The sequence below is a fragment of the Callorhinus ursinus genome, unplaced genomic scaffold (assembly GCF_003265705.2).
Source record: "Callorhinus ursinus isolate GAN/ISIS: 27379988/994484 unplaced genomic scaffold, GSC_fseal_2.0 scaffold49, whole genome shotgun sequence".
Lineage (NCBI taxonomy): Eukaryota > Metazoa > Chordata > Mammalia > Carnivora > Otariidae > Callorhinus > Callorhinus ursinus.
The window spans coordinates 10,073,483-10,084,981 of NW_027397111.1; the positions used below are offsets into that span (position 1 = coordinate 10,073,483).

The window sequence follows — 11,499 nt, forward strand, 5'->3', positions numbered from 1 at the left end:
AGGGTTCCAATGCCAGAATAATTGGAATCCCGGAGGGAATGGAGAGAGAGAGAGGATTAGAAGATGTATTTGAGCAAATGGTAGCTGAGAATTTCTCTAATCTGGGAAATGAAACAAACATTCGCATCCTAGAGGCAGAGAGGACCCCTCCCAAGATCAAGGAAAACAGGCCAACACCCTGGTATGTAATAGTAAAACTTGCAAATCCTAGAACCAAGGAAACCATCTTAAGGGCAGTTAGGGGGAAGAGATTCCTTACGTACAAAGGGAGGAACATCAGAATAACGTCAGACCTATCCACAGAGACCTGGCAAGCCAGAAAGGCCTGGCAAGACATATTCAGGGTATTAAATGAGAAGAATACGCAGCCAAGAATACTTTATCTGGCAAGGCTGTCATTTAGAATGGATGGAGAGATGCAGAGCTTCCACAACCGGCAGAAACTGAAAGAGTATGTGACCACTAAGCCGGCCCTGCAAGAAATATTAAGAGGGGTTCTATAAAAGGAGAAAGACCCCAAGAGTCATATACAATAGAAATTTATAGGGACAATCTATAAAAACAACGTCTTCACGGGCAACATGATGACAATTCATAGCTTTCAATAATCACTCTCAACGTGAATGGCCTAAATGCTCCCATAAAACAGCACAGGGTTGCAGATTGGATAAAAAGACAGGACCCATCCATATGCTGCCTACAAGAGACTCATTTTGAACCTAAAGATACATCCAGACTGAAAGTGAAGGGATGGAGATCCATCTTCCATGCCAGCAGACCTCAAAAGAAAGCTGGGGCAGCAATTCTTAGATCAGACAAATTAGATTTTAAACTAAAGTCTGTAATTAGAGACACAGAAGGACACTATATCATTCTTAAAGGGTCTGTCCAACAAGAAGATCTAACAATTGTAAATATCTATGCCCCCAACATGGGAGCAGCCATCTACATAAGCCAACTGTTAACCAAAATAAAGAGTCATATTGATAACAAAACGTTAATTGTAGGAGACCTCAATACTCTACTCTCAGCAATGGACAGATCATCTAAGCAGAAAATCAACAAGTAAACAAGAGCTTTGAATGATACACTGGACCAGATGGACCTCAAAGATATTTACAGAACATTCCACCCTAAAATAACCGAATACTCATTCTTCTCAAGTGCACATGGAACTTTCTCCAGAATAGAACACATACTGGGTCACAAATCAGGTCTCAACCGATACCAAAAGATTGAGATTATTCCCAGCATATTCTCAGATGACAATGCTTTAAAACTGGAACTCAATCACAAGAAAAAATTTGGCATAAATTCAAACACTTGGAAGCTAAAGACCACTCTACTCAAGAATGTTTCGGTCAACCAGGAAATCAAAGAAGAACTTAAACAATTCATGGAAATCAATGAGAACAAAAACACATCGGTCCAAAACCTATGGGATACTGCAAAGGCAGTTCTAAGGGGGAAATACATAGCCATCCAAGCCTCCCTCAAAAAAATAGAAAAATCCTGAATTCACCAACTAACTCTACACCTTAAAGAACTAGAGAAAAAGCAACAAATGATGCCTAAGCCACGCATTAGAAGAGAAATAATTAAAATTAGAGCAGAGATCAATGAATTAGAAACCAGAAACACAGTAGATCAGATCAACAAACTAGAAGTTGGTTCTTTGAAAGAAATAATAAGATCAATAAACCACTGGCCAGACTTATCCAAAAGAAAAGAGAAAGGACCCAAATTAATAAAATTATGAATGAAAGGGGAGAGATCATGACTAACACCAAGGAAATAGAAACAATTATTAGAAATTATTATCAACAACTATATGCCAATAAACTGAGAAATCTGGATGAAATGGAGGCCTTCCCGGAAACCTATAAGCTGCCAAGACTGAAACAGGAAGAAATTGACAACCTGAATAGGCCAAAACCACTAACAAGATTGAAGCAGTGATCAAAAACCTCCCAAAAAACAAGAGTCCAGGGCCTGATGGATTCCCTGGGGAATTGCAGCAAACATTCAAAGAAGAAATAATACCTATTCTACTGAAGCTGTTTCAAAAAATAGAAACAGAAGGAAAACTTCCAAACTCACTCTATGAGGCCAGCATTACCTTAATCCCCAAACCAGGCAAAGACCCCATCGAAAATGAGAATTTCAGACCAATATACCTGATGAATATGGATTCCAAAATCCTCAACAAAATCCTAGCTAAAAGGATCCAACAATACATTAAAAGGATCATCCACCACGACCAAGTGGGATTTATCCCCGGTTGCAAGGGTGGTTCAACATTCGCAAATCAATCAATGTGATAGAACACATTAATAAGAGGAGGGAGAAGAACCACATGGTACTCTCAATTGATGGAGAAAAAGCATTTGACAAAATACAACATCCTTTCCTGATTAAAACTCTTCAGAGTATAGGGATAGAGGGAACATTCCACAAGTTCATAAAATTCATCTATGAAAAACCCACAGCGAATATCATCCTCAATGGGGAAAAGCTGAGAGCCTTTCCCTTAAGATCAGGAACACATCAAGGATGCCCACTCTCGCCACTATTGTTCAACATAGTACTAGAAGTCTTAGCAACAGCAATCAGACAACGAAAAGAAATAAAATATATTCAAATTGGCAAAGAAGTCAAACTCTCTCTTTTCGCAGACGACATGATACTTTATGTGGAAAACCCAAAAGACGCTGCCCCCCAAATTACTAGAACTCATACAGCAATTCAGTAATGTGGCAGGATACAAAATCAATGCACAGAAATCAGTCGCTTTCTTATACACTAACAACGCAACTGTAGAAAGAGAAATTAGAGAAATGATTCCATTTACAATAACACCAAAAACTGTAAGATACCTTGGAATACGCCTAACCAAAGAGGTAAAGGATCTATACTCTAGGAACTATAGAACACTCATGAAAGAAATTGAAGAAGACAGAAAAAGATGGAAAAATATTCCATGCTCATGGATCGGGAGAATAAATATTGTTAAAGTGTCTATGCTACCCAGAGCAATCTATACCTTCAATGCCATCCCGATCAAAATTCCAATGACATTTTTCAAAGTGCTGGAACAAATAATCCTAAAATTTGTATGGAATCAGAAAAGACCCCGAATCGCCAAGGAAATGTTGAAAAAGAAAAACAAAGCTGGGGGCATCACATTGCCCGATTTTAAACTATATTACAAATCTGTGATCACCAAGACAACATGGTACTGGCACAAAAACAGACATATAGACCAATGGAACAGAATAGAGAACCAGATATGGACCGTCAACTCTATGGTCAAATAATCTTTGACAAAGGAGGGAAAAACATGCAACGGAAAAAAGACAGTCTCTTCAATAAATGGTGCTGGGAAAATTGGATAGCCACATGCAGAAGAATGAAACTCGACCATTTTCTAACACCATTCACAAAGATAAACTCAAAGTGTATGAAAGACCTCAATGTGAGACAGGAATCCATCAAAATCCTAGAGGAGAACATAGGCAGTAACTTCTTTGACATCGCCCACAGCAAAGTCTTTCAAGATACATCTCCAAAAGCTAGTGAAGCAAAAGCAAAAATGAACTTTTGGGACTTCATCAAGATAAAAAGCTTCCGTACAGCAAAGGAAACAGTCAACAAAACAAAGAGGCAACCCACAGAATGGGAGAAGATTTTTGCAAATGACACTACAGATAAAGGGCTGGTATCCAAGATCTATAAAGAACTTCTCAAACTCAATACCCAAAAAACAAATAATCAAGTCAAAAAGTGGGCAGAAGACATGAAAAGACACTTCTCTGAAGAAGACATAGAAATGGCTAACAGACACATGAAAAAATGTTCATCATCATCAGCCATCAGGGAAATTCAAATCAAAACCACATTGAGATACCAACTTATACCAGTTAGAATGGCAAAAATGGACAGGGAAAGAAACAACAAATGTTGGAGAGGTTGTGGAGAAAGGGGAACCCTCTTCCACTGTTGGTGGGAATGCAAGTTGGTACAGCCACTTTGGAAAACAGTGTGGAGGTGCCTCAAAATTTTAAAATAGAGTTCCCTATGACCCAGCAATTGCACTACTAGGTATTTACCCCAAAGACACAGATGTAGTGAAAAGAAGGGATATATGCACCCCATTGTTCATAGCAGCGATATCCGCAATAGCCAGACTGTCGAAAGAGCCTAGATGCCCTTCAACAGATGAATGGATAAAGAAGATGTGGTCCATATATACAATGGAATATTACTCAGCCATCAGAAAGGATGAATACCCAACTTTTACATCAACATGGATGGGACTGGAGGAGATTATGCTAAGTGAAATAAGTCAAGTAGAGAAAGTCAATTATCATATGGTTTCACTTATTTGTAGAACATAAGGAATAGCATGGAGGACATTAGGAGAAGGAAGGGAAAAATGAATTCCATTTTATATGGAATTTTATTCCAAATTATATGGAATATAATAGAAAAATCTATTCCACATATAAAATGACTAATTCCCAGAAATGTTTGGTGGCTTATCCATATACACACAAGCTATTAAATGTTCTCTCCTAATCTATATTCACACAACCATTACATGTTATCTCTAATCAAAGGTGGTTTCTCCTTTGCTTTTGTAGAAAAAAGAATTTTTATTCAGTGTTGAGCATATATTCATTCCTTTGCTGACTTTCTGCTGTCTTGAATGGAGAAATGATCAGTGAATACTATTGTTCAATTACTCTGTCAGATTGTTGTAAGAATTTCTTATTGCTGCTTGTACAAAAGTAAAAGTAAAGTAAAATCAGTAAGATAACTATGTACAGAAAAAGTACTTAAACATTGTAATAAAATTGTGATCATATTGAAGATCTATAACTAATAGGAGAAACATATTAAAAGAGGAAATAAATATATCAATAAGTAAATAAGCCACATATGTGTGCCTGTGAGTGTGTGTGTATACGAAGTTTTACACAGCAAGAGATTTTACTCCCAGCTGAAATGTAAATAATTTGTGTGAGAAATAAATAAATCCTGACTGAATGTCCCTGAACCTTGATTGTTGTGGAAACTGCCATCATAAGACTTTCCTTCACCCATTTGCCCTAGTGATAAGATTTCCCACTAGATAATTTTCTATTCAAACAATCATAAAATTGAAATTTATTAAATACATTCATTGACAGGCTTTTGGTTCCACTCCGACCTTGGAGTGATTCTCAAGGAGACTCCAGGCTAGGAAAGAGAGGAAGAGACTAAGTAATAAATTCTGGAGGACCTATCATATGTGGGTTGGTGCAAGTTCAGCTTGGGAAAGTACCTTTATCTTTCATACTTACTCTTCCTTCTTGGGACTTGGCAATTTCATGCCTTCAATTGCCAATTTAAATTCATAATGATCCAAAATGTAGACTTAAAATGCACCTTTCATTCATTTTTTTCACCAAGGCCTCATCTTTTTTTTTTTTTTTTTTAAGATTTACTTACTATTTTAGAGAGAGAGAGAGTACAAGTGGGGAGGGGGCAGAGGGAGAGGGAGAGAGAGAATCCCAAACAGGTTCCATGCCCAGCACAGGGATGGATGTGGGGCTTAATCTCACTACCCCAAGATCACAACCTGAGCCAAAATCAAGAGTTGGATGCTCAAACAACTGAGACACACAGGCACCCCAAGGCCTCATCTTTTTATGGGGTGCAGAGAATGTGTGGGACTATATAGCACAATTCTGCTTGGTGAGTCCTATCTGAGCAGTAGCCTTGAATTCTTACTATATTCTGTCATAGTAGGTAACTTTACAATATACCCTCATTTCACCATAGTGATTTTTTTCTCTCTAACAAGACCCAGTAAATATGGGAAAACTAATGGATATCTTACATCCACCACTATTGCTTTATTGCAACTGGACTACTTCAAGTTAATATTCCTATGTAAAGAAACCTCCTTATTATACAATGAGATTTCACTTTCCTATGTGGTAACTATCACCTCTATTGATATGTCTTTTGATGACTCACTGATGCCTGAGGGCTAAACCTCACTCCACCACTTCAAAAGGACAGTTCCACAGGCCCTCCCACCTCTTCCCAACAGCTTTAACCTGGATCATGAGACTTTGAGCTCAAATCACATGTATGTTTCATACATTACTAAGATCCATCTATACAGGACTCAGTTATTTGAATAGTAATCCATGGGATTTGAGTCATATTCCTTCCAAACATAAATTATAACCCTATAAAGACCTAACTGTAGGCCTTTTCAAGTGGGCCAGCTTTATCTTTCTGCAATGCCTCCAAGAAAACAAATACAAAAAAAATTTAATAAAGCTCTAAGTTAATCAAAGTTAATCAATTTTTTTAGTTTCTGAAACATCAAATAAATATGGATTCAGAGAAGTAATTTAATTTGATTGGCTTCTGTGGTTAATAAAATGGGTAATTTCAAGAGACAAACCAAAAACAGACACTTAACTATAAAGAACAAACTGATGGTTACCAGAGAGGAGGTTACTGTGGGGGGATGGGGGTATAGGTGAAGGGGATTAAGAATACACTTATGATGAGCACCGAGTAATGTAAAGAGTTGTTAGATTATTATATTATTCACCTGAAGCCAATATAAGATTGTATGTTAATTATACTGGAATTAAAATAAAAATAAATAAAAGAAATTGGGTAATTTCTTCAATAATTAAGTATAGTTTAACTCCCCAGATATGTAAATATTCATCCTACTTTGTAGGAAAATATAAATTTCTCTCCATCCATAGAAATATCAATCAAAAAACAAAGTAGAATTTAACAGACTTGGCCCTATCAAATCCAAGATCCCACCTCTCAAATATTCTTAACAAAGATAGCAAAAACATTTAGTAAGGTATAGCAACAATACAGCCATGAAATTATAGTCAAAACCACCTGAACTAAAATAGAAATAAAGAGAAAAGGATGTTTTTCAGAGTTATTTATAAATTAGAAATGATAGAACTTGGTCCCTGATTTGTTATAGCTTAAGGAGAGAATTTAGTGGTATAACGATTACTTGTGATATATATGTATTATGAGCAGGCAACTAGCAATGTCTAGGTTCTACCCACTATCCTGAAGGAGAGACAAGGAGTAGCCCCCTTCTTTTCTGAGTTCTGCACCAGTAATACATGAGGAGATATGGTCCAAAAGTCCTTAACTTCAGTTCTGTAATCTATCACACACACTTTTCTTTTTTCCCCAGTAGACTTAACAGACAATCATGTGTCAAACAGAAATATGTTTCCTCCTCTTGAGGGATAAGAAGAGCAGACCTGGTAAACTCTGCTTCTACATTTATGAGGTCACAGACACATTAGCTATCATTGCTCTTTTATGTAGTCTGAGACCATCAGGTGGGCAGTGTTGGGGAGGGTAGAATATTTCATGTCTCTCATTATATTTCTTCCTCTGCTTATGCAAAAGAGAAAAACCATTCTACTTCCATTTTTTACTATTCCGAGCATATTTGCTAGCTTCTGTACAAGAAAAAAACAAAAAAACATGGTAATATAGGGAATAATACAGGACACGAATTTGGGCATGCATTTCTTGGTGACCAGGGTACCTGTGTCCTAAGAGGGCCAAGTTTAAACTCCATATCCTTTCTTGCACTACTAAACATGAATAGGAATGTAAAAAGACACTGAACCTTCTGGGAAAGTTGGCCATTTCCTCTCTTCATTTCCTATGTCCATGTGGCAAGTACACAAGTCCTGGCCCATAGGGATGGATTGTTCATCTTGGTTCATGTCATTGTTGGGTAGCAGACTCAAGGGCTCTCAGGCAGTTTTCTACCTCTATGCAGACATGCTTTCACATGCTTGTCCCAAAGTTTAAGATAACCCAGATAACACACTTGACCTTAAAACTAATGTATGAAACTTATGCTTGCTAAGGGGTATTAAATATTAGGAAGTGGTACAGCATGAAGTAAGAGAGATAGCCTTAAGACTAGTCTTAATGTTAAAAATAAAAGTCTTAGCTTATTTCAACTGTGATTGACGTTAGGCTAGTCACTATGACTTTCAACGTCTTTTTCTATAATATGAGAACAGTAATAATAGCTAATCATACTAATTGTCCCACATATCCTTTATCAGGCCAAATGTCACTAACATCTACAGAGTCTTCTAAGCTAAATTTCCCAAATCTTGATTCTTTTTCCCTCACCCATCCCATTCAATAGACAAGTTTTCAGATCCTATAAATTCTATAGAAAAGTCTAATAATGATTAAAGAGTTAAGCAATCAGAGATTAACAATATTTGAATCCCATTAAGTGGAAAATATAAGAATATAAAATTTTCTTACCACATTCTGACAGATTGAAAACATATTCATGCCAAACTGATTTGAATAAAGAAAAAGCAACAAGGATGTAGTACAGAGAATTTGAAAGGATAAATTAATCTCATTCCTCTGGAGAGTTGTAAGCATGTATGAAATCATCATGAGATACCACAAACCAGAACAAGTAACACCTTGATTGAAAAGCCAAGGATCAAAAATATTGTCAAAAGTGAAGAAGGGAACATTTTAGATATAGAGTATCTATAATAGAAATAATGAAATTTAGAGTAAATAAAAACACAATATATGAAATATGGAAATATTTGACTGATAAAATGTATAAATACTGTTGAACAATAAACAAACAAACAAATAAATAAAACCTTTCATTATTATTATAATATATCAAGGTATATTATTATATACATATATCAAAACTCACCAGATTGTACACATGAAATATGCATAGTTCATTGCAAGTATATTTACCATGATGAAGCAGTGAAAAAATGCAGTTATCAAAAATTTTTGGAAAATGATAGTATGGATTATTTTGGCTACTGAGGTTATAGACTTTATCAGTGATCCTTTTGTGTATTCTCTTTACACCATATCCAAAGAAAAGATATTTCTCATTTAATTTTGCCAATTCCTCAAATAATTCCCTGACTCTGCCTTCCTGGTTTCTTAAAGACCAATGGACTCTACTATAGGTTCAGGCTGGGCCCATTTCATTTCCATCTGGGTGAAAATTCATGAGTAGAAACATCACTGTCAACTTGTGGTCCTGAAATCAAGTCATACTTGGCAGCTCATGAGTCAGTGGTCCAGCCACAACTGATCTGACCACATTTTTCCTATACTGCCAGCTAGATGTAGAGTCTAATATGTGAAAACAAACCTTTCTATGTTTGTAGGCTTTGATTTCTGTCTATCTCAAGATAGCCCTGCCAGGTGGGCTATCTGTTCTGACATCGTTCTATAGGTCAATTCTAAGACTAGTACTTCAACCCTTCTCAGGAATAGCATACTCCAGCTCAAGTGCCAACCATTTACTCATGCCCCCAGCTACCTTCCCTCTTTCTAATTTCCTTCTTATACCCAGCCATGTTATTCCTTGCTTTTTCCTGATGTACAGTAATATATAGACTGAATAGTATTTCTGCCTGACTGCAAAGCATTGGATCAGTGCCTGATTTTCTACTGATGCACCTATCCAACTCATTGGATACTCTGAAACAAACTGCAGCATGAATGAGCTCAAACACTAGTCACACCAGAAAAGATAGCTATTGTGGTGCCATTTGGTCTCCACAAAGAGCTGTCCCTGCTTCCATATCGTGTGGTGCTACCTAAGTCTGGTCTTGTCTCCAATGTCTTGGTTCAGTAATGATGAAGTCCCATCATGCCTTAATCTTTAACACTGCCATCAAGCCTTGATTCTCTGATACAGTAAAGAATTTAGAAAAGGACAAGGACTGTGGATTATAACGTGATCTAAATGGTTTCTTAAAATTCCCTTCCTACTAGGAAGGATGATAAATGATCCCTTGGAAACACAAAGGAAAAGATAATTATTGGTTCTGCTCCTTGATGAAATGAAAGTCAGAATCTGCTGACTAAAAAGTAAACTAAGAAAAAGAAAAACCTGGGCTTTCTACTAAAGACAGAACTCTTCATATTTTTTCAAATCCATATAATATGCCAGCATCCTTTTTCAAATAGCTTCAGTAAGAATTAGGAATGGAAATTTTAGAAAATCAAGTTTCTCAAATGCTTCCAAGAATTTTTTTCAATCAAATACATTTGTTCTTCCAATGAGATCTTTGCTTCCAGAATTTGTTTTTCCATCATAGTCAACTTCTGATTGCTCTATTTATGCTAATATGTAGATAGAAATAAACACCAATGGGCACAGAAAACCAAACCTATCTGACTGAATTCATCTTGCTGGGCCTTTCTTCAGATTGGCAGATCCAGATCCTACTGTTTGTGGTGTTTCTCATCATCTACCTGCTAACTCTGGAAATCTTCTCATCATAGTGATAATTCATATTGACTCTCGACTTCATACACCAATGTACCTCTTCCTTAAAAACTTGTCATTTACTGATCTCTGTTTCTCTACAATGATCATCCCCCAGATGTTATTCCGTTTGCTGGTAATGAGAAAAACCATTTCCTTTGCTGGGTGTTCAATTCAGATGATTTTTTTCCTAGTAGTTGGGTGTACAGAAAGTTCCCTCTTAGCAGTGATGTCCTATGACTGGTATGTGGCTGTCTGCAAGCCCCTTCACTACTCCACCCTCATGACCCAGAGGTTGTGTGTACAGCTGACCATAGGGTCCTGGGCCACTGGAGCATTTGTGTCTCTAGTAGACACAACATTTACTTTATGTCTGTCATACCACGGACAGAACATAATTAATCATTATTTTTGTGAACCTCCTGCCCTCTTGAAGTTGGCTTCAGAAGAAACCTACAAAGCTGAGATGGCCATCTTTGCAATGGGTGTGGTAATTCTCCTTGGTCTTGTCTCCCTCATCTTTTTCTCCTACTGGAATATTATCTCCGCTGTGATTCAGATACAGTCAGGTGAGGGGAGGCTCAAGGTCTTTTCTATTTGTGGTTCTCATCTCATCATTGTTGTCTTCTTCTATGGCTCAAAAATATTTACCTACATGCATCCAAATTCCAAGAAAATAAGTGAAGGGGATAAGGTGATCTGTGTTATACTCAGTCATAACATCCATGATGAACCCATTCATTTATAGCCTGAGAAACAAATATGTGAAGGAGGCATTTAGGAAAGTATTTGGAAGATAGACCCTCTCAGAGGCAATGATCTTTATATTGATATACAACTGTGCGAATGAAGACATTTCAAACTGGTTCAACATTTTTAACAGCTTTCTCTCTGAACTATCTCTAGGCTGATACATCTCTAGGCTGTACAAGGGTCATACATGTACCCTTATACATCTAGGATGTTTTCAGGTTTGTCAGCTGCATCTTGCTCAGGCTTCTTCTCTGTGGTTATAGCTTGCTTGTCTCATAACAGCTTTTTTGCTATTATATTACACATATATAATATAAATTATATTTACATATCATATGAATATTTTTATATATCAAACAGGATCTTCATTTACACTTCATTATACTGTATTA

At 36.8% G+C, this 11,499-nt stretch overlaps 1 pseudogene; it reads left to right on the top strand.

Annotated features, from left to right (window-relative positions):
- Positions 1-10,236: 10,236 nt before the first annotated feature.
- Positions 10,237-11,154, top strand: LOC112806195 (olfactory receptor 2D3-like; annotated as a pseudogene).
- Positions 11,155-11,499: the final 345 nt, after the last annotated feature.